Below are 27,857 nucleotides of genomic sequence, written 5' to 3'. Positions count from 1 at the left end.
AGGCAACTATGGTTAAATCTGAGGTAGTTAAATATCATTTACATACAGAATAATCTAATTATATAGTCACCTAACTGAAGAAACAATTTTTGAATTAAATGTGTGCAAAATGGGACTTGGAAGCTTTTGGGGCTGGGGGTATATATGTTCTTTGTCTTGATTGGGCTGATGGTTTTCCAATTGCATGAATGTGTCAAAACACAACTTACAAACACATTTAGGTGTAGATTTTACGCTATAAATGTATGGAGTTTATTGCATGTCAGTTAAACCTCAACAAAACTGTTAAAAAACAAAACAAAACAAAAATAGTAAGGTTCCAAATCATAATGAGATTTTCAAATAAAATGCTCACCACTGAGTGCCCTCCAAGTGGGCCTTCCCTCCACCTCCTCTGTCTAGCTTGGGGGGTAAGTCAGGCTCCACCCACAAGGGGGACTTGCATGAACCCCACAAAGATGAGCATGTGATACATGCAATGGGGGTTCACCAAGAGTGTGCATTGTTAGAACTACTCCACACGAGGACTGGGGGGCAATTGAGAGATTCTCTAATTCTCTTAGACTCAGTTTCTAGTGACTTATGCAAGGGAGCACAGCTGTGATTGGAAAAATGAAGCAAGCAAGTGATTTTGGAGAGGGGGTCAGTGAGCTGCTCTTGAAGGCACGCTGAGCTTGAACACATGTTGCTGTAGGGAGGCCTCATCGTCAGGAGAGGCAGGTGGTCAGGCAGAGAAGCAAAAAGAACAAGAAGCATATGGACAAGACTTCTAGTGAAACTACAGAACATTGAGAGCAGGAGTGAGAGATCCAGTTGGAAGCTGTTCTTCTTTCAGGAAAGAGTAATAAGCTGAGTGAGCTTTCTATGACCAGATTCTACAGAGTGGATGATTGTTTTCTTATTTGACACAGATCAATTTCTACTCAAGAGTTCTTGTTATTAACGTAGGATACCCATCAGTTCTTATTAATACTTTTAGAAGTTCAGAGTTATAAATAGGCCCTAAGACAAACAAAAATTTTGTAAAAATTTGACTCTAAAGAAGATACATTTTGACATAATACTTTTAGCTGAATAACAGGGGATTAAAATGCTTTTTGAAGAACATTTCAAAGTAAATAAAAAACATGTGTATAGGGGTGTCTGTACATGAGGAATTTGGTTTTTTTACTTGAATAAATCAAGTTGTAACACATTATGTAATACTTGCATAAATATTTCATATAAAAACCTAAATATATCTCCATTTGCATTTATATGACTATAAATGTATCTTTAAAAGGACTGAAAGGATTTACATCAAATCAGTTACTTCTGAGGAAGATAATGGGGTTAGATAGGCCTACAAAATATGATTCACAAATGTTTCAACATAGAGAATATCTTCAGGTGTTGACTGTATCTTTAAAAGTATTTCAAGAAGATGCAAAAATAAAATACAGTCAGTAACAGACTAAATATTTTAGTGCCTTGAAGCCTAGAAATGAAAAATTAGAAGAGACTATACTAAAAATCTATTAGAAATGAATTAGTTAATGGAATTATAAATATATATATATATTGTAAATATATATAGTCTATATATATTGTCATATTTTAAATATATATAGTCAATATATTGACAAATATATATGGTCATTATGACTATATATATATATATATATATATATATAAAATATCTGGACTATATTCCTAAATCAGAGAAGGTTATATTTTCAGGGCTAAAATTCTGAGTCACATGGTAACTATTTCCCAGGGCAGGTTTATCCATGTCCTTTTGGTACTTAAAACTGTGTTTTGCAAGTTGTGCTTAAAACTGCGTTTTGATGTTGCATGTAATTACTGACAGTGTATCTGACTGGAAGTATTTCACGCATGATTTTTGTTTGCCTGCAGTCAAAGCTATGTTTTTTCTGGTAGTCATGTGTGGATGTGAGAGTTTGACTATAAAGAAAGCTGAGCACTGAAGAATTGATGTTTTTGAACTGTGGTGTTGGAGAAGACCCTTGAGAGTCCCTTGGACAGCAGGGAGATCCAACCTGTCCATCCTAAAGGAAATCAGTCCTGAATATTCATTGGAAGGACTGATGCTGAAGCTGAAACTCCAATACTTTAGCCACCTGATGCAAAAAACTGACTCAGTAGAAAAGACCCTGATGCTGGGAAAGATTGAAGGCAGGAGAAGAAGGGGACGACAGAGGATGAGATGGTTGGAGGGCATCACCAACTCAATGGACATGAGTTTGAGCAAGCTCCGGGAGTTGATGATGGACAGGGAGGCCTGGCGTGCTACAGTCCATGGGATCGCAAAGAGTTGGACATGACTGAGCGACTGAACTGAACAGAACTGGGAATGTAATCTCATGGCCTGTGGGTTGAATTTCCTTGCAAAGAATGTGTTGTTGGTGTACTTTCTTCTACAGCTGGGTATACCCTCTGGGAGCCTGTCTTTTCTTTGTCTGCCAGAGACCCCAGCACACCCCTGCTGTTTTGTCCCTGGCTTCATCACAGCCTCTGTCCACTGCCTGGATCCTGGAGTCCTCTGAGTTTATGATATTCATCTACTCTAGCCGCAAGGAAGTGGTATTCATTCTGTCTTTGTGTGAGTGATCCCATCATCTTGGAATTCCTGGAATGCTGTTGTCATGGTTCATCTCCACAGAGACTTTCTGATTTATGTTGTAAAGATTATTCAGAGGGGCTCTAAGAATATAGTTCTTTTTTATTTACCAATTCTCTTCCCTTAACATATAAATTCTTTGTTTGAATTTAGTGCCAGGAAAAATTCATTTTCTTTAGAGGGAAGATGCATTTTTTCCTATTCAATAATGGCGGCCTCACTATTTATTATTCATTCTGTCTATCTATTGTCTATCATATTTTAGACCTTAGTGTGAGGGTATGTAGAACCTCAGTGGCAGCTATGATGTTATCCTGTAGTCACAATGTCTGCATCTTCTTTTTAGTCCTCTGACTGGAGAATTTCTACTTTTCTTAGCTATATCTTTTGTTACAATCTGTTTTAAATTCTTTTGGAAAAAGGAGGGATATAAGTTGTTTGACAGATAAAAGTAAAATTTGTCTAAATATTAAATACTACACTTTATATAAATTTGAATTTCGTTAATTAGCATACAGAGCAACAACAATGATGAATATTTTAAAGTGCTCATCAGTAGAACATTTTCTTAAGGCTTATTTGATTATGCTATTGAATTCTGCTTACACATATGAATACTTTGTAATTCCTGAGGCAGAATTTATTCTTATAGCAAAACAAATAGAGCAAACATTTATCATCTGTTTATCTCTGAATGTATCATTCCCCTTATTCTTTAGAATAATCTTGGGACACAGAAAATACCCATAAAAAATTGAGAGAAAGTTGCACAGTGGGTCTTTGAATTCAGGGCTCCACAGTTTGTTGTGTTACATTTTAAAGGGAACCAAGATTATTCACTATTTATACCTTTGTGGTTAGACAGAGATTGCTTCCTATCATCTGTTCAGAAACAAAAGACATCTGGTAGTATATTGTGCTGAAATCATTTGGCTGGGAAAGAAAGAAATTATGCATTTAACAACCTGCCAGATGCTTGACAAAGAATGCCTTCACTGATTTGTGGGGTAATTTTTCTTAACTACTGGGCTGCTCCTAAGAGTGAAATGCTCCAACGAGCGGAGAGCTTCAGGCAGAAAACGCAGCCATGTTGCAATAGCTCCATGTCATCCAGCTTTTCATTCCTCCGCTAATTCACTTCAGAGCACAGGTTTTCTGAATGAAGGGAGAAGAGAGTACATTGGATTTCAAATCCAAAATCTTTATATACTGTCTTGTTGTTAAATTTTAAGCATCAAATCCTTCCCCGTTTTCACACTTGCCTGAAAGGAAATATGAAAAGTGAAGAAAGTGAAAGTCACTCAGTCGTGTCCAACTCTTTGTGACCCCATGGACTTTACAGTCCATGGAATTCTCTGGGCCAGAATACTGGAGTGGGTAGCCTTTCCCTTCTCCAGGGGATCTTCCCAACCCAGGGATCAAACCCAGATCTCCCACATTCCTGGCAGATTCTTTACCAGCTGAGGCACAAGGGAAGCCCAAGAATACTGGAGTGGGTAACCTACCTCTTCTCCAGCAGATCTTCCCGACCCAGGAATTGAACTGGGGTCTCCTGCAGTGCAGGCAGATTGTTTACTAACTGAGCTAACGGGGAAGCCCAAAAGGAAATGTGATCTAAGATTAAATGACACAAGCAATGATTATCTGGATCTAGCAAAGTCCCTTTTAGGATTTTTTGAGATTGATCACAGTCTCCATGTGCAACTTTGGCTGATGCTATCTTTTTATTCACCCTGGATTAGTTTCAAAGGGAGAATCATGTTACAAGTAAGAAGCTGCTCCTTTCCTTTGTCTTGGAAGGAGCTAAAAAGAAGTACCCTGTTGGGTTTTGATTCTATGTGTTTTTGCTGAGTTTCCATCCTCCTGGATTTTAGCTGCTTTGGAAGCTTTGCCAGAAAAACCCAGACCTGTCCTGCCACCTTTTGCATGCTGCAAGGCAGAGTTGGGGGGCTTTTCAGTCAGAGCCAGGGTCCCATCTTTGTCCTGTCAAAATTGCTATATGCTCTGTGGAGATGACCTAGTCCCTCTAAATTCTAGTTCACGTAGGGTTGTTTTGTTGGAGGATTAAATGAGAAAGTATTATGTTACATGTTCAGTAAGCGGTATCAAGAGTAATAATGAAAAAAATTATCTGCCAGCATAATAAACTCCCATCCTTCCCTGTTTACTTTCTTTATTAAAATGCATAAATACCAGTGAATCTCTAAATATTATTTCTCACTCTTGTTTGAATCTCTTCCATGAATACAGATTTGAGTGTCTATCCTGTCTTTGTCATTTAACACTGTCTGTGTCTGTCTTAGCTTGAGCTGCCATAACCAAATACCATGGACTGGGTGACCTTACCAACAGAAATTTATTTTCTTGTAGTTCTAGAGACCAGGTGTCTCAGATCAAGGTGCCAACATGATTGGTTTCTAGTGAGGACTTCCTCCTTGGGTTGACAGAGTGCCGCCTTCTTGCTGTATCCTTGTATGACAGAGTGAAAGCAGACTTTCCAGTGTTTTTCCTTATAAAGACGCTACTCCCATCACGAGGGCCCCACTCTCATGACCTCTCCTAAACCAATCACCTTGCACAGGCCCATCTTTCTCTGAGGACCATCACATTAGGTTGGGCTTCTGCAGGGCCATCTTCTGTCTACCCTGTACATTCTCAGTACCCAGTGCAGTGCTATAGGGGGGCAGGAAGTCACATTGTACTGTTGCCTAAATAAGTGACTACAAGACTGTAAAGTAATTAGCCTCCAACTAATAAAAATAAATGAAAAAAAAAAAAGTGACCAGTTCAGTCTTTGAACTTCTTAAAGTGACATAGATGATCCACTAGTGTGAACTGCAAGAAAAAAAAAAAATCCTAATAACCCAGGATCTTCTGAAAAAATGTGAGACAAGACCACCAGAGTAACACCTTCTCTGGCGGTGCTCCAGGGGAAATGACTCCACCTTAGGCAGTAGGGCGCAGTGGTTAAAAACACTCCAGGGTTCAGATGGCCTGAGTTTAAATGCTTGCTCTGCCACTTCCAAGCTGTGTGAATCTGGGCCTTAATTTTCCCATCTTTAAAGTGAGGATAATAATAGTAGCTTTCTCATAGGGTGGTTGTGAAGATTGTATGATACACATTCACACACACACACATACATTCTTTTCCATTATGGTTTATCACAGGATATTGAATATAGTTCCCTTTGCTATACAGTAGGGCCTTGTTTGTCCATCCTTGTATATTAGTGTACAACTGCTAATCTGAAGCTCCTAGTACTACCCTCCCCAACCCCTGCTCTTGGCAACCACAAGTCTGGTTTCTATGTCTGTAAGTCTCTTTCTGTTTCATAGATAGGCTTCATTTACATCATGTTTTAGATTCCATGTACAAGTGACGTCATATGGCATTTGTCTTTCTGCTTACTTCACTTAGTATGACAATTTCTAGGTCCATCCATGTTGTGGCAAATGGTATTATTTCATTGTTTTTTTCCACGGATGAGTAGTATTCCATTGTGTGTACATGTGTATATGTGTGTATATTTATGTATATGAAAGTGTGAAAGTGTTAGTTGCTCAGTCATGTCTGACTCTTTGTGACCCCATAGATTGTAACCCACCAGTCTCCTCTGTCCATGGAATTCCCCAGGCTAGAATACTGGAGTGGGTAGCCATTCCTTTCTCCAGAGGATCTTCCTGACCCAGGGATCAAACCTGGGTCTCCCACATTGCAGGCAGATTCTTTACCATCTGAGCCACCAAGGAAGCCCATATATAAATGAGGACTTATATATATATATATAGGCTTTCTTGGTGGCTCAGATAGTAAAGAATCTGCCTTCAATGTGGGAGACCCAGGTTTGATCCCTGGGTCAGGAAAACTCCCTGGACATACATGACTGAGTGACTAACACACGTTCATATATATATATATATATATTTGAATGAATATTTAGAAGGCTAAGAAATTGGAAATAAATGCTGGTTGCCATTCCATGTGATTTTTCCTATATTTAGTTAAGAAGTGGCCCAGCAGTATCTGTGCACTGTATGATTATTTTTTTAATAACAATAGCTACCTTTCATTAAACAGATAGTTTTTGTTGATAACATTATCATCTACAAGTGTTACACACACATATATGTACACACATATTTATATATATATATTTATATAAACACATGTGTATAGTCCTTGTGTGTATGTGTATATATATATATATATAGTCCTTGAAAATGACATTTTAGCTGTGCCACAGTATTTGTTCAGGGTGTAGGCAGTAGATGTTACCCTTTTTCTCTTAGACCCCTTTGAGTTTAGTTACTACGTGAGAGACAGAGGGAGAAACCTTTCATTATGAATCCATCTCTCACCATACATTTGCATAGAAGTAGATGAATTGGGCCCCATAATGATGCCTTTCTTTTGGAATTCAAAGTTGTTAAACATTTTTAATTAATTCGTGCAGCCTTTATTTTGGCTTGTCTATAGGGAAGAACAATGCCACTCCCGAGAGTGAATCCATCCCTACCAGAGTGTGTGTGTTTGGTGGGTGAGGTTCTGTCTCAGGCTTAGGGCTGGAGGCTAAGCGGAAGCTCTGGTTGTGAGACTGTGAATTAGTTGACCCTGGAAGCACATAATTCCAGTCCAGACACTCACCTAGAGCAGTGTCTGTGTTACTGAAGTAAAGAGCTTATCCTGTTTGGCACACAGGCTGGTTTTGTCATGGAGCACTCCTGTCTGAACCTATCTTTTAAAGAAGGTGAAAAGTGAAAGTGAAGTCGCTCAGTTGTGTCTGACTCTTTGCGACCCTATGGACTATAGCCTACCAGGTTCCTCCATCTATGGGATTTTCCAGGCAAGAATACTGAGTGGGTTGCCATTTCCTTCTCCAGGACATCTTCCCAACCCAGGAATTGAACCCGGGTCTCCTGCACTGTAGGCAGACGCTTTACCGTCTGAACCACCAGGGAAGTATCAAACCTTAAGGAATGGTGACCATCTAAGAATGTTGGTAGGAGTTGTACCCTAGCCATGGTGAAGGCAGCCAGGACCCTGAATTCAGGGACTGAGGCACCAAAGGCAATAGGAGTTATTGGTCTTTAAGAAGAAGAGCATTCTGATTCTTACTTGGGCTAGTGTTTTGGGCATGTAAAATTTTGGGAGAGGATCAAACATGGGATTGTATGGTCCTTTATGGGGAGTTTGGCCTGGCCTCAGTTCTCAGCCATGAAGCTACAATGACCTAGAGATCTACTGGAGCAACGACATGGCATTTACTGATCATTATGTCATGCAAAATTGGACAAGTTATTGATATTTTGGTGTATTTGTTATAGGTTGCCAGTATACAGTATTTCATTTAATTTTATGGTTGTTTTGATTCAGTAACATTTAAGTATAACTGATGTAAAGGAGAAAGAGCTTCTATTGAGTTAGTGCCAGGATTACTACAATGTTGAAATTAAACCAATGTTCCCTAAGAGAATGATTGTCTGGGTAAGCACACCTCTCATATTGTCTGTTTATTAAGACACAGAGTTCTCTTTGAAGCTGCTTTATTAAAAATGCATTGTACTCGACAAATGAAGTTCAGGACCAGATGGCTTCACTGATGAATTCTAACAAACACTGAAAGAAGAATTAATACCAGTCTTTCTCAAATTCTTGCAAAAAATAGAAGAGAAGGGAACATTTAAAAAATCATTTTTCAAGGCCAGCATTACCCTGACACCAAAATCAAACAGCAAGAAAATAAAATTATAGGCCAGTATCCCCGCTGAACAATGATGCAGAAATCTTCAACAAAATATCAGCAAACTGAATTCAACAGTACATTGAAAGGATCATACACTATGATTGAGTTGAATTTATTCCAGGGACGCAACAATGGTTCAGCATCTGTGAATCAATGTGATATACCACATTGACAAAATGAAGGATAAAAATGATATGATCCATTCCACAGATGCAGAAAAAGCATTTGATAAAATTCAATATTCTTTCATGATGAACATTTTCAACAAAATAGGTATAGAGATATTGTTACTCAGCCTAATAATAAATGTCATATATAACAAGCCCACAGGTAACATCATACTCAACAGTTAAAAGTTGAAAGCATTTCCTCTAAGATTAGGCACAAGACAAGGATGCTCACTCTTCTTATTTTTGTTCAGTGTAATATTGAAAGTCTTTTCTATTAGACAAGTTAGACAAGAAAAAGAAAAGTCATTGAGATTGGAAAGGAAGACATAAAACTGTCTCTCTTTGTAGATGACATGGTATTATATATATAAGACCTTAAAAACTCCACCAAAAAACCTGTTGTAACTAATAAACTCAGTAAAGTTGGAGGATAAAAAATCAACATTATACAAAAATTAGTTGCATTTCTATATACTAATAATGAACTAGCAGAGAAATTAAGAAATCAATTACATTTATGATTGCCTCAAAAAGTATAAAATATCAAAGTATAAAGTTAACCAAGGAATGAAAGACTCGTACATTGAAAATGTAAGGCAACAGTGAAAAAATTGAAGGAGACACACATAAATGAAAAGATACTCTATGCCCATGGATTAGAAGAATTAATATTGTTAAAATGTCCATACTGTCCAAAGTAATCTATAGATTCAGTGCAATCCCCACTAAAATTCGAATGACATTTTTCACAGAAATAGAGCAAACAACACTAAAATTTGTGTGGAACCACAAAAGACTGAATAGCCAAAGTAATCATGAAAAAGAACAAACCTGGGCCTATCATGCTCCCAGATTTCAAACTGTACTACACAGCTACAATAATAAAAGCAATATGGTATGGCACACAGATCAGTGGAACAGAATAGAGAGCTTGGAAATAGACCTGTGCCCATATGGTAAATTAATTTATAATAAAGAACCTAAGGACATACAGTGAAAAGGACAGTCTCTTCAATAAGTGGTGTTGGGAAAACTGAAAAGCCACATACGAAAGAAACTGGACCACTATCTTATACCTGTTGACCTGAAATAATTGCCAGATATTGCTCTAGCAAAGATGGGTTTGTTTGGGATCAGTAGAGAATTGTAATTCAAGGTCTGCAACTATGGTGAGCTACATGGAAGTCCCCATACAGCAATGGAAGAAGGATACTTTTATGGGCGGGGGGGAGGAAGTTGGGAGGATTATAGTAAACACAGAGTTCATGGGTTTTCATTGGCTGAGTCCTTGCCAGGAAATAATAGAGGTCTTTCTTCTTGCTGGGCTCTGCTATCAGGAGAGCTCCCCATTCTGGTCTCCCAACTCTATTTAATTGACGTTTCTGTTTAGTCATTTTTATATTCCATACAGAAAAATGAACTCAAGATAGATTAAAGTCTTGAATCTAAGACTTAAAACCATAAAACTTTTAGAAGAAAACATAGGGGATATACTCCTTGGCCTCTGTCTTGACAATGATATTTTTGGATTTGACACCAAAAGCAAAGGCAACAAAAACAAAGGTAAACAAGTGAGACTACATCAAACTAAAATGCTGTATACAGCAAAGGAAACCATCAACAAAATGAAAAGACAACCTACCGATTGGGAGAAAAGAATTACAAAACACATCTGATAGGAAGGTAATATCCAAAATATACAAAGAACTTATACAACTCAACAGCAAACAAACAAACAAAAAGCAAAACCCCCAAACCCAGACAATCTGATTTCAAGAAGAACTTGAACAGACATTTTTCCAAAAAACACATGCAAATGTTTTTTAATAGATATATGAAAAAGAGCTTAACATCACTAATTGTCAAGAAAGTGCAAATCAAAACAACAGTCAAATACCACTTCTCACATGCTAGAAAGGCTATTATCAAAAAGACAAGTAGTAGCAAATGTCCACAAGGGCTTGGGAAATAGGGGACCCTTTCACTGTTGGTGGGGATGTAAGTTGGTACAATCATTATGGAAAGCAGTGTGGAGGTTCCTCAAAAAATTAAAAATGGAACTACCATATGATCCCGCAACTCCACTTCTGGGTAGTTAGTCAAAGGAAACAAAACATTAACTCAAAAATGTGTCTGTACCTCCACATTCATTGCAGGATTGTTTATAATAACCAGTGCATGGAAACAAATAATTGCCCACTGACGGGTGAATAAATAAATAAAATAATGGAAAATTATTTTAAAAAGAAGAAAACCATGCCATTTTTGACAGTATGAATAGGAGCCTTGAAGGCATTAGCCTAAATGAAATTAATCACCCAGATATGTGGAATCTAAAAACATCTGAACTCATAGATACAGAGATTGGTAGTTGTCAGAGGGAGAGTTGGGTGAAATGGGCATAGGGAGTCAAAAGGAATAAACTCCCAGTTATAAGGTAACAAATCCTGTACTTTACAGCACATTTGACTGTAGTTAACCATACTATATTATATATTTGGAAGTTGCTAACTATGTGTTATGGATGTTAACTAAATTTATTTAGGTAATCATTTCCCCAAATGTGCATCTATCCAATCATTATGTTATATACCTAAAATCAATATAATGCTATAAGACAATTATATCTTAATTTAAAAGAAATCCACATGCCATCTCTCCAACCTCTTTCTCCCTTTCCAAGTCTGGTGATAAATAGCAACTGGTGCTGGCACAAAGCTAAAGAGAATTAAATGATCTTGGGATCAACTGATATGTTTGAACATCTTGCTAGGAAAGAAATTATTCTCTTTTTGAAGCTTTAACAGTAGACTCTGATACAAACTCTTCTGTCCTGACTTTTCAGTTAGAATCTGAACCTAGGGTAAGTAACCACCACTTCCTCATTTGTAAAATGTGTTTTATTGGTACTGCCCTTTATTTCTGTTATAGGAATTTCCTAAGGAGTCACTAGACTGCTATTCAAATGAAAATAAAGTCAGAAAAGTTTCAGGAGAGGAGTTCCATGTAATATTACAAACATCATCCTGAATCATATTGGGAGATGATTTACAATATGAGGAAAAAATGCATAGCATGAGAAAAAATACATAGCAAACATTGATTTAGGATACCGCTTATCTGACTCTCTGACCCCAAGGACTGTAGCCTGACAGTCTCCTCTGTCCATGGAATTCTAGGCAAGAATACTAGCCATTCCCTTTTTCAGGGGATATTCCCCCAGGGATCAAACTCTGGTCTTCTGCATTGCAGGCAGATTTTTTACCATCTGAGCCACAAGTGAAGCCCATTACCTATAATACAGGTGTTTAATCTTTGAGAAAAGCATAGAGTGAGCCCATTCTGCCAGTATGATTGAGCCTCGGGAAGAATCCTGTTGGCCGCAGTACACAGACAATAAGGTGATCACTACTGTCTATGAATTCCCCATGGCTGGTACACTTTGTTCGTTAAGTAACATGAAGACTAAGTTAATTAAAACATAGTACAGACTTGACCTCTGATTTGCAAACTTAACCACATAGAATGCAAGCTGAGATGCATTTAACACACTGTGGTTTTTATAGCAAGACTTGTAGAACAGAAATGAAAAAGATATATGTACCTGAGTCAAGCAAACAACCTAATTGTCAGCTGGGAGCAACTGGTGTTTCAAACCTAGTTGTGTTTTTTATATCTACTGAGCCTGTGATACTTTAACAATGATTATAAAATATAGAGTAATTTCAGTCTTTTTATGGCCATTCAGTTCAGTTCAGTCACTCAGTCATGTCCAACTCTGTAATTCCATGGACTGCAGCACGCCAGGCCTCCCTGTTCATCACCAACTGCTGGAGTCTACCCAAAACCATGTCCATCGAGTCGGTGATGCCATCCAACCATCTCATCCTCTGTCATCCCCTTCTCCTCCTGCCCTCAATCTTTCCCAGCATCAGAGTCTTTTCAAATGAATCAGCTCTTTGCATCAGGTGGCCAAAGTATTGGAGTTTCAGCTTCATCATCAGTCCTTCCAATGAACACCCAGGACTGATCTCCTTTAGGATGGACTGGTTGGATCTCCTTGCAGTCCAAGGGACCCTCAAGAGTCTTCTCCAATATCACAGTTCAAAAGCATCATTTCTTCGGCACTCAGCTTTCTTTATAGTCCTACTCTCACATTCATACATGACCACTGGAGAAACAATAGCCTTGACTAGGCAGACCTTTATTGGCAAAGTAATGTCTCTGTTTTTTAATATGCTGTCTAAGTTGGTCATAGCTTTTCTTTCAAGGAGCAAGCATTTTTTAATTTCCTGGCTGCAGTCACCATCTGCAGTGATTTTGAAGCCCCCCCCCAAATAAAGTCTGTCACTGTTTCCACTGTTTCCCCATCTATTTTCCATGAAGTAATGGGACCAGATGCCATGATCTTAGTTTTTTGAATGTTGAGTTTTAAGCCAGCTTTCTCACTGTCCTCTTTCACTTTCATCACGAGGTTCTTTAGTTCTTCTTTGTTTTCTGCCATAAGGGTGGTGTCATCTGCATATCTAAGGTTATTGATATTTCTCCTGGAAATCTTGATTCCAGCTTGTGCTTCATCTAGCCTGGCATTTCACATGATATAATCTGCATATAAGTTAAATAAGCAGGATGACAATATACAGCCTTGACATACTCCTTTCCCAATTCTGAACCAGTCTGTTGTTCCATGTCCAGTTCTAACTGTTGTTTCTTGACCTGCATACAGGTTTCTCAGGAGGCAGGTCAGGTGGTCTGTTTTCCCATCTCTTTAAGAATTTTCCACAGTTTTTTGTGATCCACACAGTCAAAGGCTTTGGCATAGTCAATAAAGCAGAAGTAGATCTTTTTTCTGGAACTCTTTTTCAGTGATCCAACGGATGTTGGCAATTTGATCTCTGGTTCTTCTGCCTTTTTTAAATCCAACTTGAACATCATGTTGAAGTTCATGGTTCACGTACTGTTGATGCCTGACTTGGAAAATTCTGCTAGCGTGTGAGATAAATGCATTTGTGCAGTAGTTTGACCATTCTTTGACATTGCCCTTCTTTGGGATTGAAATGAAAACTGACCTTTTCTAGTCCTGTGGCCACTGCTGAGTTTTCCAAATTTGCTAGCATATTGAGTGCAGCACTTTCACAGCATCATCTTTCAGGATTTGAAATAGCTCAACTGGAATCCATCACCTCCACTAGCTTTGTTCGTAGTGATGCTTCCTAAGGCCCACTTGACTTTGCATTCCAGGATTTCTGGCTCTAGGTCAGTGATCACACCACCGTGATTTCTGGGTCGTGAAGATCTTTTTTGTATGATTCTTCTGTGTACTCTTTCCACCTCTTCTTAATATCTTCTGCTTCTGTTAGATCTATACCATTTCTATCCTTTTTTATGCCCATCTTTGGATGAAATGATCCCCTGTTATCTCTAATTTTCTTGAAGAGATCTCTAGTCTTTCCCATTCTATTGTTTTCCTCTATTTCTTTCCATTGATCACTGAGGAAGGCTTTCTTATCTCTCCTGCTATTCTTTGGAACTTGGCACTCAAATGAGTATATCTTTCCTTTTATATTTCGCCTTTTGCATCTTATCTTTTCTTTTCTCAGCTATTTGTAAGGCCTCCTTGGACAACCATTTTGCCTTTTTGCATTTCTTTTTCTTGGGGATGGTCTTGATCACTGCTTCCTGTACAGTATCATGAACCTCTGTCCATAGTTCTTCAGGCACTCTGTCTATTAGCTCTAATTCCTTGAATCTATTTGTCACTTCCACTGTATAATTGTAAGGGATTTGATTTAGCCATACCTGAATGGTCTAGTGGTTTTACTTTCTTCAATTTAAGTCTGAATTTTGCAATAAGGAGTTCATGATCTGAACCACAGTCAGCTTCCTGTCTTGTTTTTGGCCATAGAAAATCTTAAATACTTATGCTTTTGGAAATAAATTGAAACAACCTAGTATCAGAGTGGAGAGAAGTGTCTTTTTTGCTGTCGGGTCTTAGTATGGATATAGCTGGGAGTGTCCTGTCAGGGAACCAAGCTCCACCTCTGACCTCGCATGCTGCTGCTGCTGCTGCTGCTAAGTCGCTTCAGTTGTGTCCGACTCTGTGCAACCCCATAGACGGCAGCCCACCAGGCTCCGCCATCCCTGGGATTCTCCAGGCAAGAACACTAGAGTGGGTTGCCATTTCCTTCTCCAATGCTTGAAAGTGAAAAGTGAAAGTGAAGTCACTCAGTCGTGTCCGACTCCTAGCAACCCCATGGACTGCAGTCTACCAGGCTCCTCCGTCCATGGGATTTTCCAGGCAAGAGTACTGGAGTGGGGTGCCATTGCCTTCTCTGCACATGCTAACACACACTAAATATCGCTGTCCCTCTGTATAAACTGGTTGGTGAGGATTCAGTCAGTAACAGCGCTTACTTACCTAGCACATATTTTTGAGTACCTGTAACATGCCAGTCACTGTCACAGATGCAGGGAAGACCATGAACGGAAGTCCCTGTCTTCACATGTGGTAAGACAGACTCCAAGGAAATCAATACAAAATGAACCATTATGTGGCCCTAATTCCGTGAAGAATAGCAACCCATTCAGGGTGCTATTTTGGAGCAAGTAGTCAGGAACATTCTCTCTGGGATGGTACCGTCTCAGCAGAACACTAGAAGACATGAAGGAACAGCATGTGAATGCTGGGCACGCAGAAGGAGCAGGAAGTGCAAGGACTGTGTTGCTGAGTTCTAAGAAATGCAAGGAGGTGCCCAGTGGTGGAGGCAGAGAAATGTTAGTATTAATCATCCTTATATAAGGAACTGCGAAAAAGAACTATTAATTTTCTCAAACCTGAGTTATATTCACAGGTCCACTGCCTTTTTAAAATTTCTTTTTATTTTTTTAAATCCGTGAGTAGACAGTTTGATGAAGGATCAGAATTGCACTTTTTCAGGTATTTTACTAGTGACTTCATGTGGGCAAGCTCATTGAATATTCAGAAGAATCCCATTATTATCCTCATAACTTCATGCATTCGAAGTACCGAGGTATGGAGGCTTTAAATGACTTCCCAGTGGTCACAGAGCTGGTGGCTCTTGGAGCCAGGGTTTGCCAGAGCTGGCTCCACACCCAGGCCTGTGTGAGCTTGAGACTTCAACTCTGCACTGTCTGGATTCCTTCTTGGAGGATGGAAAAAAGGGATGCCTTGAGCCCACCCTGAAAATGGATTCTGGGGACAGTTTGCAGCCTTGGTAGTTTTGCTGGGGGCTTATTTTGTATATCTTTTACTATGGGGAATGAAATGATTAATCATAGGGGAAAAAGCATATGGCTGTTTTTCAGCAAGAACTCTGGTTACAGCTCTATGTTACGTGTATGTGAAAGGGTCTTCATACAAATTGATACCAGCTTGAACTCACTTTGGCCTGTTTGTTGTCAGAATAACCATTTGTCAGGGTGTGCCTCAAGCATGGGCACAGAAGATTGAGGTCCACGAGACATCCTTCTGCCTGGAGGATGAACAAACAGTACTGGCAAAAGTCAAAGGCGGTCATGAATAGATTCCTGCATCTCAGAGCAGAGTGGAGATCAAAGAATAGTTCAGCTCTCTTAACATTAGGTCAACATTCAGGGAAATTAGCTGGCTTGAATGAAAAGTACACTGTGCTTGTAATAAAATGCACATTGTTGAAACCTGACCTTGTGGGCACCTGCTGTTGAGATGGAAATTTCTGGTGCCTGTCAGGCCTGCGGGGAGGATGACAGGAGCGGTAGATGAGGTCTCTGTGTCCTGGGTTGACAAGCCCTCTCTCTGGTCCTTACAGTGTCTGAGGCAGAAACTCTGATTTTGAGTGTTTACAGTACTGCCTGAATGGACACTAGGGGTATTTTCAGATAGTGTTCTGTTATTTCTTCTTTCCTGAGGAAAGAAGCCTGAGGCATGTTTTTAAGTGCCCTGGTTGTTTTATTTCCCTCAAAGGAAATAATTAAAAGCCAGTCTATTTTTAACCTGGAGTGCCTTTGGAGGTCACATTCACTGATTTTGGCAAGTGTTCTCCCACTGTTAGGACTTTTCCTTTACTTACGCGGTACTTTCTAACATGAGAAACAGCAGATTTGTAGGAAAACATGTTCTCGAGTCACATGTATAGCAGGAAGTAGCGTATATAACAGTAAGTAAAGAGTTTGTAATTGGGCCTGACCTGCTTACAATACATGATAAAGGGGACAGTTTAAGGGCAGACAAATACTGAAGGTAAGACGTAACTTTTAGCTCATAACAAAGAACTTTCTTCATATCATTGATTTGAGGAGGACTCTCTGTGTCTGGCTTTTTGCCTATTGCTTTACAGGCATGACAAAACTTGAGAAGATAAACCACATGTTAATTACAAGCAACAATTCTGGGTGTGAATCACAAATGACCTTATTTATAGATCATTTGAATTATTTTTCCATTATTGATTTGGAAATAATGATGGTATTAATTCAACATTAGTAATTGTTGTATTACTTTCCCTATTAAATGCCTTTGACATTTTCGTACAATATATTCAAAGATTAATTCTGATAATTTCCAGGAAGCTGAAATGATGACTAGTTTCCATCTTGATTGTGGTCTCTAGTGTTGACATAGAAACTTGAGAAGTTAGTTCTACAAAAGAGAATTAATAAAAATATTAATCATCTTCTAAATATTTGAATAGAAATCAAATAAAATATTGATTTTTTCCCTTCCATTAATGAAAATATTCTTGTTATCTTTGAATTATCAAATTTCATAAGATTAATAAACATTTTCTATATATTTTCTGTGCTAAAAATGGGTAAGTAATAACTTCTTTTTTTTTAGTAATAACTTCTTATAAAACCTCTTTGTTATTGTTACCTATCACATGTCTGGTAAGTTCAATCACCAGTATAAATAGAAATGTAAAAATAAATAAGGAAGACTTCTGGGATGCCAAATGCAATAGCACAAAATCCACATGCCCAAACTAAAATCCTCTTACTCATGGGTGAGCACTTTGGCTGTCATTTTTTACAGGCATTTTCTTTCCACTTTGCACTCAGAACTATGCTTCTCTTTTAAATCCATCCTTCAGAAAGTTAGAAATGGGCCATCAAAGCAGAGGGGAAAGAGAGGCCAGAAAGACAGTGCCTTCAGTAGAAAAGCAATCCCTGAGCGCTAAACGAGAGGGAAAAGGCAAATGATGCCATGCCTGTCCACCTGCTGTGATGATAGGTACAGATGTGTGATGGTTTTAGGAGTCAACTTGACTAGGCCGTAGTACCTAGCTCTTTGGTCAAGTATGAGTCTAGATGTTTCTGTTGAAGGTATAATTTAGATGACATTAATGTTAAGTCACTAGGTTTTCAGTAAAGCAGATTACCCTCATAATGTGGATAGGCCTCATCCGATCAGTTTAAGACTTCAAGAGAAAAAAAGTGGACGTCAGTTGAGGAAGAAAATTCCGCCCCTCAGACTGCCTTTGGATTTGAACTGCAGCATTAATTCCTCCCTGGGTCTCTGCCCTGCTGGCCTGCCCTTCAGATTTTGGACTTGCCATTCTGATCAATAACATGAGTCAATTCCTTAAAATAAATCTCAGTACCCCTCTCTCTATACATGTATACACACTATTGATTCTGTTTCTCTGGAGGACTCTGACAAGGCTTCCTTCCTTCCTTCCTTCTTTTCTTTCTACAGTCGGTCTATCATGTATCTATAGCAGTCATAAAAACAAAGAGTTTGGGAAGGTGTCATTTATCATATACGTGCTTGGACCTTGAGAATTTTGAAGTATCTGCTTCCTTGACTCAGTGGGTCTGAGGAACAGAAGGGGTTCATGGTGGACACCAAGGTGTAATTCTTAGAATCCTCCTCCAGGAAGGACCCTCTGCCCTGTGCCAGCTGTCCTGAGGGACAGGGCTGGCTTGAGCTGTCATGCCTTTCTCAGATTGGCTCAGTTGCAGACATCCTTCTCACCCAAGGTCACACACTTCAGAAAGCAGCTGCATCCAATGACATCCTAACTGAGGTGGGAAACAAGTCATTTTAGCTCCAGAGCTCCCTGCGAAGTTGGCCGACCCTCCCTGAGTTTCTGCTAACCTTCTTCCTTGGCTCAGTACTGCTGCTGTCTCCTTTACACTAGTGTTGATTCCAGGACTTTTTATTAAACACCCTGTACCCTAAACTGTGGTGTTGGAGAAGACTCTTGAGAGTCCCTTGGACTGCAAGGAGATCCAATCAGTCCATCCTAAAGGAGATCAATCCTGGGTGTTCATTGGAAGGACTGATGTTGAAGCTGAAACTCCAATACTTTGGCCACCTGATGCGAAGAGCTAACTCATTTGAAAAGACCCTGATGCTGGGAAAGATTGAAGGTGGGAGGAGAAGGGGACGACAGAGGATGAGATGGTTGGATGGCATCACGGACTCATTGGACATGAGTTTGAGTAAACTCCGGGAGTTGGTGATGGACAGGGAGGCCTGGTGTGCTGAGGTTCATGGGGTCGCAAAGAGTCGGACATGACTGAGCAACTAAACTGAACTGAACCCTAAACTTCATCTCAGAGTCTGTTTTCTGGAGAACTCAGAGGAGAACCTACCTCTTAAGCAGAAAAGTATGGTGCATTTCTGTTCTCAGGTTCCCCATAAATCTCTCTTATTTTTCTCTGCTCTCTAGGTGGGGATCACACAGAAGCAGATCTGGGGCAAAGACATGGGTATAGGTATTTGGGAGGTGATTTTAGATGTGATCCCAGAAAACATGGATTGGTGAAGTGGCAGAAAAGTGAAAAAAACAAAGGATGGCTAATTGCTCAGCTCATTACCATGGGTAGTTCAGTTCAGTTCAGTTCATTCGCTCAGTCGTGTCCGACTCTTTGCAACCCCATGAATCGCAGCACGCCAGGCCTCCCTGTCCGTCACCAACTCCCGGGAGTTTACTCAAACTCATGCCCATCAAGTTGGTGATGCCATCCAACCATCTCATCCTCTGTTGTCCCCTTCTCCTCCTGCCCCCAATCCCTCCCAGCATCAGGGTCTTTTCCAAAGAGTCAACTCTTCACATGAGGTGGCCAAAGTATTGGAGTTTCAGCTTCAGCATCAGTCCTTCCAGTGAACACCCAGGACTGATCTCCTTTAGGATGGACTGGTTGGATCTCCTTGCAGTCCAAGGGACTCTCAAGAGTCTTCTCCAATACCACAGTTCAAAAGCATCAGTTTTTCGGTGCTCAGCTTTCTTCACAGTTCAACTCTCACATCCATACACCACCACTGGAAAAACCATAGCCTTGACTAGACAGACCTTTGTTGGCAAAGTAATGTCTCTGCTTTTTAACATGCTATCTAGGTTTGTCATAACTTTCCTTCCAAGGAGTAAGCGTCTTTTAATTTCATGGCTGCAGTCACCATCTGCAGTGATTTTGGAGCCCCAAAAAATAAAGTCTGACACTGTTTCCACTGTCTCCCCATCTATTTCCCATGAGGTGATGGGACCAGATGCCATGATCTTAGTTTTCTGAATGTTAAGCTTTAAGCCAACTTTTTCACTTTCCTCTTTCACTTTCATCAAGAGGGTAAATGGCACTCAATTACTCTGAGGAACTGTAGGAGATAGCATAGAACACACCTTAAAATTAACCCCACCAAGAGGCAAAGGAGCAGACGTATTTATCCACCACCTCCCATCAGCTATTGGTTGAAAGCTGCTCCCAGACTAACTCCCAGGAACTAGAGAGAGAGGGCCAGCCAGGATCTGGTCACTGGAGGAAGCGTGCAGGCAAAATTAACAGACTGTTACATCTTGAAACTACTAGGACAGCGTTCAGGGGAATGGTGAACCTTAAAATGATATGGGATGGGCACCTACAATATCTGCTTCAGTTATCCGTCTCAAACTTCAGTGCTTGTTCAGGACGTGGGGTTGTGTGACCCCTATCTCATAGGGCCAGGAAACACTCAAGATAGAGTTCCATTCCTTCTGATTCTCTCTTGTCAGCTGATGCAAGTTTTTCTATACTTGTGTTGCTACTAGCTATTATTTCATCATACTTTTGTTTATGGTATAAACTTTATGCCCTGTTCCTTCTTCATGGCTTTGCATCTTGAATTTCAAAAGCCAGATTTTTGGAAGAGGAAAAACTCTTCTGTCTCTTAAATGCCTGGTTCTTGAAACAAAAATGTTTGTCTTTCAGGATAATTATTCATGCCATAAATTCAAAATAAATTTATTTTGCAACTCAAGTAACATTTTTAACAGGTAGAATTCCCCCACTCACTTATTGATGTCATAAATCCAACCAGCCAGCTAGATGGGTGCCTTGAGGCAATATGAAAATAATTTAGCGAATAGAATTGATATTAATTATCGCCAAATATACTTAACCAATGTGAGTGGGAAGAAAAGGGAAGAAGTAGTAGAAGGGGCAGTTCTCATCTTATGAAACACAAGGTTAACACATACTGCTTACATTTTTAAAATCTAGGCCAAAAGTATGATTTCTTACATCTTTTTTCAGCTGTAGAGAACTCTTTTGTGAACTTATGTTAGGTGTGAAAGAAATATTTATATTTTAATGCCAGTGTATCAATTCAATTTATTCTTTATTTCATTAAGTCTAAATAATCTTTATTAAAAATGTCATGTATGTAGGATCACATTTTTAAAAAACCTATACATTTATCATCTATTTACTTTTCATCCTTTCTTCAATGTTTATATATAGAAAAATATCCATAGTGCTAGTCAAAGAATATTCAGAAAATGACTTCTATTTTAGGATTTCTATAAGTTAGGGGGTTTAAAATTCTTTTGCTTTTTGCTACATTATTTATCTGATTAGTTATGAGTCTGTACAGATTTGATGAAAGAAATAATATTATTTAACCTTAGCAAAGACAATCAATATAGAACTGAAGGGGAATATATACCAGAATATGCATAAGTGTTTGTTCTCAATAGATGATAGAAGCTCAAACAAATGTCAGTTGCATATTACTATTTAAGGAATACATCACATATGAATATGAACTTGAATTCATTAGAAATTTTGCTTTTAAAAAATTATTTATTAATTTTTTTATTAATTTTTTTTCATTTATTTATATTAGTTGGAAGCTAATTACTTTACAGTATTGTAGTGGTTTTTGCCATACATTGATATGAATCAGCCATGGAGAAATTTTACTTTTATTAAGCATAAAGTTGATTTTTTTCTGAGAGTATATGAATGCAAGCATTTAAAAATAACAGATGATTTTAATTTACTCTAAATATAATCTGATTGACTGAGTTCTCAAACCTCTGAAGTGTAGTTTTAAATCTGTACTACTGGCTCTATTTGATGGAGCTTTAAAAATGAAAAATATGCATATATACCAATAATGACCACACCTCCTTTGCTTAAGAATACAGAAGTTTTTGCTTCCCAGGTGGCACAGTGGTAAAGAGCCCACCTGCCAATGCAGGAGACATTGGTTTTATCCCTGCATTGGGAAGATCCCCTGGCACAGAAAGTGGCAGCCCACTCTAGTATACTTTGCTGGAAAATTCTATGCACAGGGGAGCCTGGTGGGCTACAGTCCATAGGGTCACAGAGAGTTGGACGTGACTGAACACACACACACAGACACACACACACACACAGAGGTTTGTAAGACTACTTGAACAGTTGATGATAATGACAGTGGGATGAATGCTTTGTAACTAGGAAACCCAACAGCAAATTGAGGAACAAGAGGATAATAAGCAACACTTACATCCTGAACATATATTCTCTGCACAGAAATAACTCAGAGACCAAATTTGTCAACAGAATTCCATGAGGCTGATGAATAAAAAGAAACAAAACATTATTCTACTGCTCTTGTAAAAATCCTGATGTGTGACAAGAATTTTAGTTTCCCATAGAATAAGAATGTTTCTAAAGGTCACGCACTTGCTCATTACATGCTGTAAAACATATAGAAAATACTGAAAAAAACACATGCTTCTTGCATAAGTGAAAGGCATCTATTCACCACCTTTCCCTGACACCTCATAGATATCCTCGCTATCCAAGAAGTGGTTGCAAACTTAGGTTGTTAACCTGGCTGAAATTTTTTAAGAAGAATTTTGAAATAAGGAACTACTAAAAAAGAATATCACTGTTTGCTTCTTTCATGAGTACTCACTTCCAAATTATCATATTCATTTAGCACATGGTTTAATCTTGTGATCCTAATTTTTTCGTTCAGTTAGCTTATTTTTATAGAGGACTTAGTTAGAAAGGAAATGGGACTCAATGATTTGGCACTCCATTGCTTTACTTGGTTCAAATGTTGAGAAGATTATTATTGAAAACTGTTAGGAAATGTAGGGAAAAGTCTACTTTTAGGTTACTTCTTAATTTTGAACACTTTTTTTTTTTTTTGCCATGCTGTATGGCTTGTGGGATCTTAACACAACTGAGCTACTGAACTGAACGGAACTGAATTCCATAGCCAGGGATTGAACCTGCACCCTTGGCAGTGAGGGCAGAGTCCTAACCACTGGACTGCCAGGGAGTTAGGGAGTTCCACCAGGGAGTTCCAAATTCTGAACAGTCTTGAGGTGCATTTGTGTTAATTGTATTTGTCATTGAGATAATTCCTTGCCAGTCAGTTGCTTTTCTATTCCATTAATTTGCTGCATTCAACTTTGGCAGTTTAGAGTTTGTAAAATAGTTAAAATATAATATTTATCTTTGCGAAAGGATAGCCATTCAAAAAATTTGAAACTGTTTACAATCGCTTAAGTTCAAAGCATGTTCAAAAGAATCCTATGGTTTAATTGGTTCATGAGTCACATTCTATTTAGATATTTTTTAGAGTGGATTCCAAGAATATGTGGGATTTTTAGCGTCATTTGGTTGAAGAAAATAGTGACAGCCCCAGGGCTGCTTAGGTTCAAGGGGCCTCTTTGAGTGAGGTAGTCAAAGGCACCCCTATGATGCCGCTAGGTACATGGCTTGGGGGTTGTCTCAGGCTGGTTTTCAGGCCCACTCACCCCCTCAGCTTTGTGCCTTTGTACATAGAACAACCTGTGTAGAAGAACCCTTTGGAGTGGCCCTGATCAGCTACATTTAGAAGTGGAAAAAATTTCTGGTCCCATAAGTGTTTTCACTTTAGCTGAATTCTTACCCGAAGGATTGTCATCATTTGAGCAAACTACTTTAACCATTCAATTCAGTTCAGTTGCTTAGTTGTGTCTGACTCTTTGCGACCCCATGGACTGAAGCACGCCAGGCCTCCAAGTCCATCACCAACTCCCGGAGCTTGCTCAAACTCATGTCCATCAAGTCAGTGATGCCATCCAACCATCTCATCCTCTATTATCCCCTTCTCCTCCTGCCTTCAATCTTGCCCAGCATCAGGGTCTTTTCCAGTGAGTCAGTTCTTCACATCAGGTGGCCAAAGTATTGGCTTTCAGCTTCAGCATCAGTCCTTCCAATGAATATTCAGGACTGATTTCCTTTAGGATTGACTGGTTTGATCTTGCAGTCCAAGGGAGTCTCAAGAGTCTTCTCCAACACCACAGTTCAAAAGCATCAATTCTTCAGTGTTCAGCTTTTTTTATAGTCCAACTCACATCCATGCACGACTACTGGATAAACCATAGCTTTGACTAGACGGATCTTTGTTGCCATGATCTTAGTTTTTTGAATGTTGAGTTTTAAGCCAACTTTTTCACTCTCCTCTTTCACTTTCATCAACAGGCTCTTTAGGTTTTTTTTGCTTTCTGCTTTAAGGGTGGTGTCATCTGCATATCTGAGGTTATTATTTCTCCCAGCAATCTTGATTCCAGCTTGTGCTTCATCCAGCATGGCATTTTGCATGATGTACTCTGCATATAAGTTAAATAAGCAGGGTAACAATATACAGCCTTGACTTACTCCTTTCCCAGTTTGGAACCAGTCTGTTGTTCCATGTCTGGTTCTAACGGTTGCTTCTTGACCTGCCTACAGATTTCTCAGGAGGCAGGTAAGGTGGTCTGGTGTTCCCATCTCTTGAAGAATTTTCCACAGTTTGCTGTGATCCACACAGTCAAAGGCTTTGGCATAGTCAATAAAATGTTGATGTTCACTCTTGCCATCTCCTGTTCAACCACTTCCAATTTACCTTGATTCATGGGCCTAACATTCCAGGTTCCTGTGCAATATTGTTATTTACAGCATCAGACTTTACTTCCATCACCAGTCACATCCACAACTGGGCGTTGTTTTTGCTTTGGCTCTGTCTCTTCATTCTTTCTGGCTTTAACCATTAATATGATTTTATTTGCACTATTTTAATATCTAAGATTATTAAATTAATTGCTTGATATAAAACTATTATAATCAAGAAAGTGAACTAATAGAAAGTGTCAACTTATAAGTCTAGCTTTTGTTTTGTTTTTGCTGTAATAATTTATTCCACCACTAATGAATTACAGAGTCAATTGAGAATTTTGACCGTGGTAGAGCCTTACTCACAGACATTCATCCTGTGTGACTAGAACATGGTACTAATGAAGTTTCAGCCTCTGATTTAAACTTCTTTTGAGTGGGTGCATTTCATTATTTTCAACATTCATAGAAGTGCATGCTTACCTTAGTCATTTTGTTAAATCCTACAGGGTAATTCAGAACCACTAATTTGGTAAGTTATGTTTAGTTTCACTTGCAACTAATTTGTTACACAAGTCTTTGTAGATAAACAGCATTGCTTAACATTCTTTTTATGGCATGTACTATAACATAGGTCAGGCTATGAAGCAATGGGTTTGTATTTATTTATTTGATTTTGGCAAGAAATCAGAAAGTCATGCATATAAACTTTATAAGGTCATAGTAGTAAAAAATTTAAAACACCATTTTATCATAAAGTCACTTAGGAAGATCTCAAATTCAGATCTACATAGTATGCCAAGTACTGGTGAGTATAGATTTTACTGATCTGATTACATCTGATTGGATATAGAGGTACAAACTATTAAGATCCAAGAAAGTTGCAAAGGGGGATGTTATTCAAGCCACTTCCAGTGTTTCTAAAACTCTACTAGATTAATGTATTTACCTGCAATATGGTTGCATAGATTACTTGAAATGTCAAGCTATTCTCACCTTGATGAAAAATACACTCAGGGACGTACACACACACATTTTCTTCTGTATATTGGAAAACGATACATGCTTTGTTTGATAGATCAAGCAAGCAAGCAAATGCAACAAGCAACATATACTTGGAGTGCAATGTAGGGGATAAATAGTAAGGGAGTCCATTGTAGCAAAATAACTAGGAACCCCTAATCAAGTCCATGCTTTTATATACACAATGTCAGGCTCTTTGGTTACATAAACCTCATCCAATCAGACTACTATTTTTGCTTTTATAATGTGCAGACCTATACAACTTACATAGCTTATTTTTCAATTATGTGCTTATCTTCTAATTAGTTTTCAGAGTATCATCTCCCTCATTTTCACTGCAGTTCTTTGTATGTGCCATGTATTAATTTGCTATGGCTGTGGTAACAAAGGACCTCAGACTGAGTGCCTTCAACAGCAGAAATTTGATTCTCACAGTTCTGGAGGCCAGGAGTCTAAGAGTAAAGCTTGGTTACCTCTGAGGCCCCTGTCCTTGGCTTGCAGGTGGCCACACAGTCTTCCCTCTGTGAGTACACACCCCTGGGGTCACTGTGTGTGTCCAGATTTTTCTTCTTATAGGGCATCAGATTGGATGAAGGTTCACTCTAACTCAATCATTTGAATCTCATGTAACTTAATCATTTCTATAAAGATCTCCTCTCCAAACCCACCCACACTATGAGGTTCTGGGGTTAAGGCTTCCATAGTGCATTTTGGTGAGACACTATTTAGCCCACAATATGCATTAAATCTACTTTGATCAACTTACTGAGTTACTTTAAAGAATTCCATAGTGTTTACTGTATGACATTCACAATGGTATGTGTATGTTGCATGTAACTGTGTGTGTGTGAGGAGAGAGAGAGAGAAAGATGATTCCTGCCCTTTTCTGGGAAAGGAAGGCATATACAGATTTACTTCATTTAAGCCTTCCCAGCACCTTGTTTGTATCTTTTTGTGATGCAAAATCTGCCCGCTATAGTTAGTTGTTTAGACTGTAAATTTTTGAGGAGAGACATTGTGTGACTCATTTTGTTTTCTCCCTAGTACTGGCCTTGTGCAGAGAAGATCCTCAATAAATGTTTATTGGATTGAATTAGACCTAATATAATTTAAGGTGGAATATAATAGACACTCCAGTATTTTGGGGTTTCCATGGTGGCTCAGCTAGTAAAAAGTCTGCCTGCAATATGGGAGACCTGGGTTTGATCCCTGGGTTGGAAAGATTCCCTGGAGAAGGGAATGGCTACCCACTGCAGTATTCTGGCCTGGAGAATTCGAGGACTGTATTCCATGGGGTGGCAAAGAATCGGACAACAACAGAGCAACTTGCACGCACTCACTCATGGCAGAGATACAGACAAAATATATAATGAGGTAAAGAAGCAGAAGACAGTCATTCTGACTCAGTGAGCTGAGAAGAGTTTAGAGTTAGAAGCCATTCAGTTCAGTTCAGTTCAGTCGCTCAGTTGTGTCTGACTCTTTGTGACCCCATGAACCGCAGCACACCAGGCCTCCCTGTCCATCACCAACTCCCAGAGTCCACCCAAACCCATGCCCATTGAGTCGGTGATGCCATCCAACCATCTCATCCTCTGTCGTCCCCTTCTCCTCCTGCCCTCAATCTTTCCCAGCATCAGGATCTTTTCCAGTGAGTCAGCTCTTTGCATCAGGTGGCCAAAGTATTGGAGTTTCAGCTTCAACATCAGTCCTTCCAATGAACACCCAGGACTGATCTCCTTTAGGATGGACTGGTTGGATCTCCTTGCAGTTCAAGGGACTCTCAAGAGCTTCTCCCACACCACAGTTCAAAAGCATCAATTCTTCAGTGCTCAGCTTTCTTTATAGTCTAACTCTCATATCCATACATGACTACTGGAAAAACCATAGCTTTGACTAGATGGACCTTTGTTGGCAAAGTGATGTCTCTGCTTTTGTTGGTCATAACTTTTCTTCCGAGGAGCAAGCGTCTTTTAATCTCATGGCTGCAATCACCATCTGGAGTGATTTTGGAGCCGAAGAAAATAAAGTCTGTCACTGTTTCCATTGTTTCCCCATCTATTTGCCATGAAGTGATGGGACCAGATGCTACGATCTTAATTTTTTGAATGTTGAGTTTTAAGCCAGCTTTTTCACTCTCCTCTTTCACTTTCAACAAGAGGCACTTTAGTTCTTTTTTGCTTTCTG

General features: G+C 39.1%; 1 long non-coding RNA gene across 1 annotated transcript in view; it reads left to right on the top strand.

Moving 5' to 3' along the window:
• LOC122452187 overlaps positions 1-27,857 on the top strand; it is a 116,812-nt gene that overhangs the window by 60,332 nt on the left and 28,623 nt on the right. The gene's annotated exons all lie outside the window — the stretch shown is intronic.

Source organism: Cervus canadensis, chromosome 13 (genome assembly GCF_019320065.1).
Source record: "Cervus canadensis isolate Bull #8, Minnesota chromosome 13, ASM1932006v1, whole genome shotgun sequence".
NCBI lineage: Eukaryota > Metazoa > Chordata > Mammalia > Artiodactyla > Cervidae > Cervus > Cervus canadensis.
Note: the sequence above shows the minus strand (reverse complement) of the source record. Positions and strands in the feature narration are given on the sequence as shown.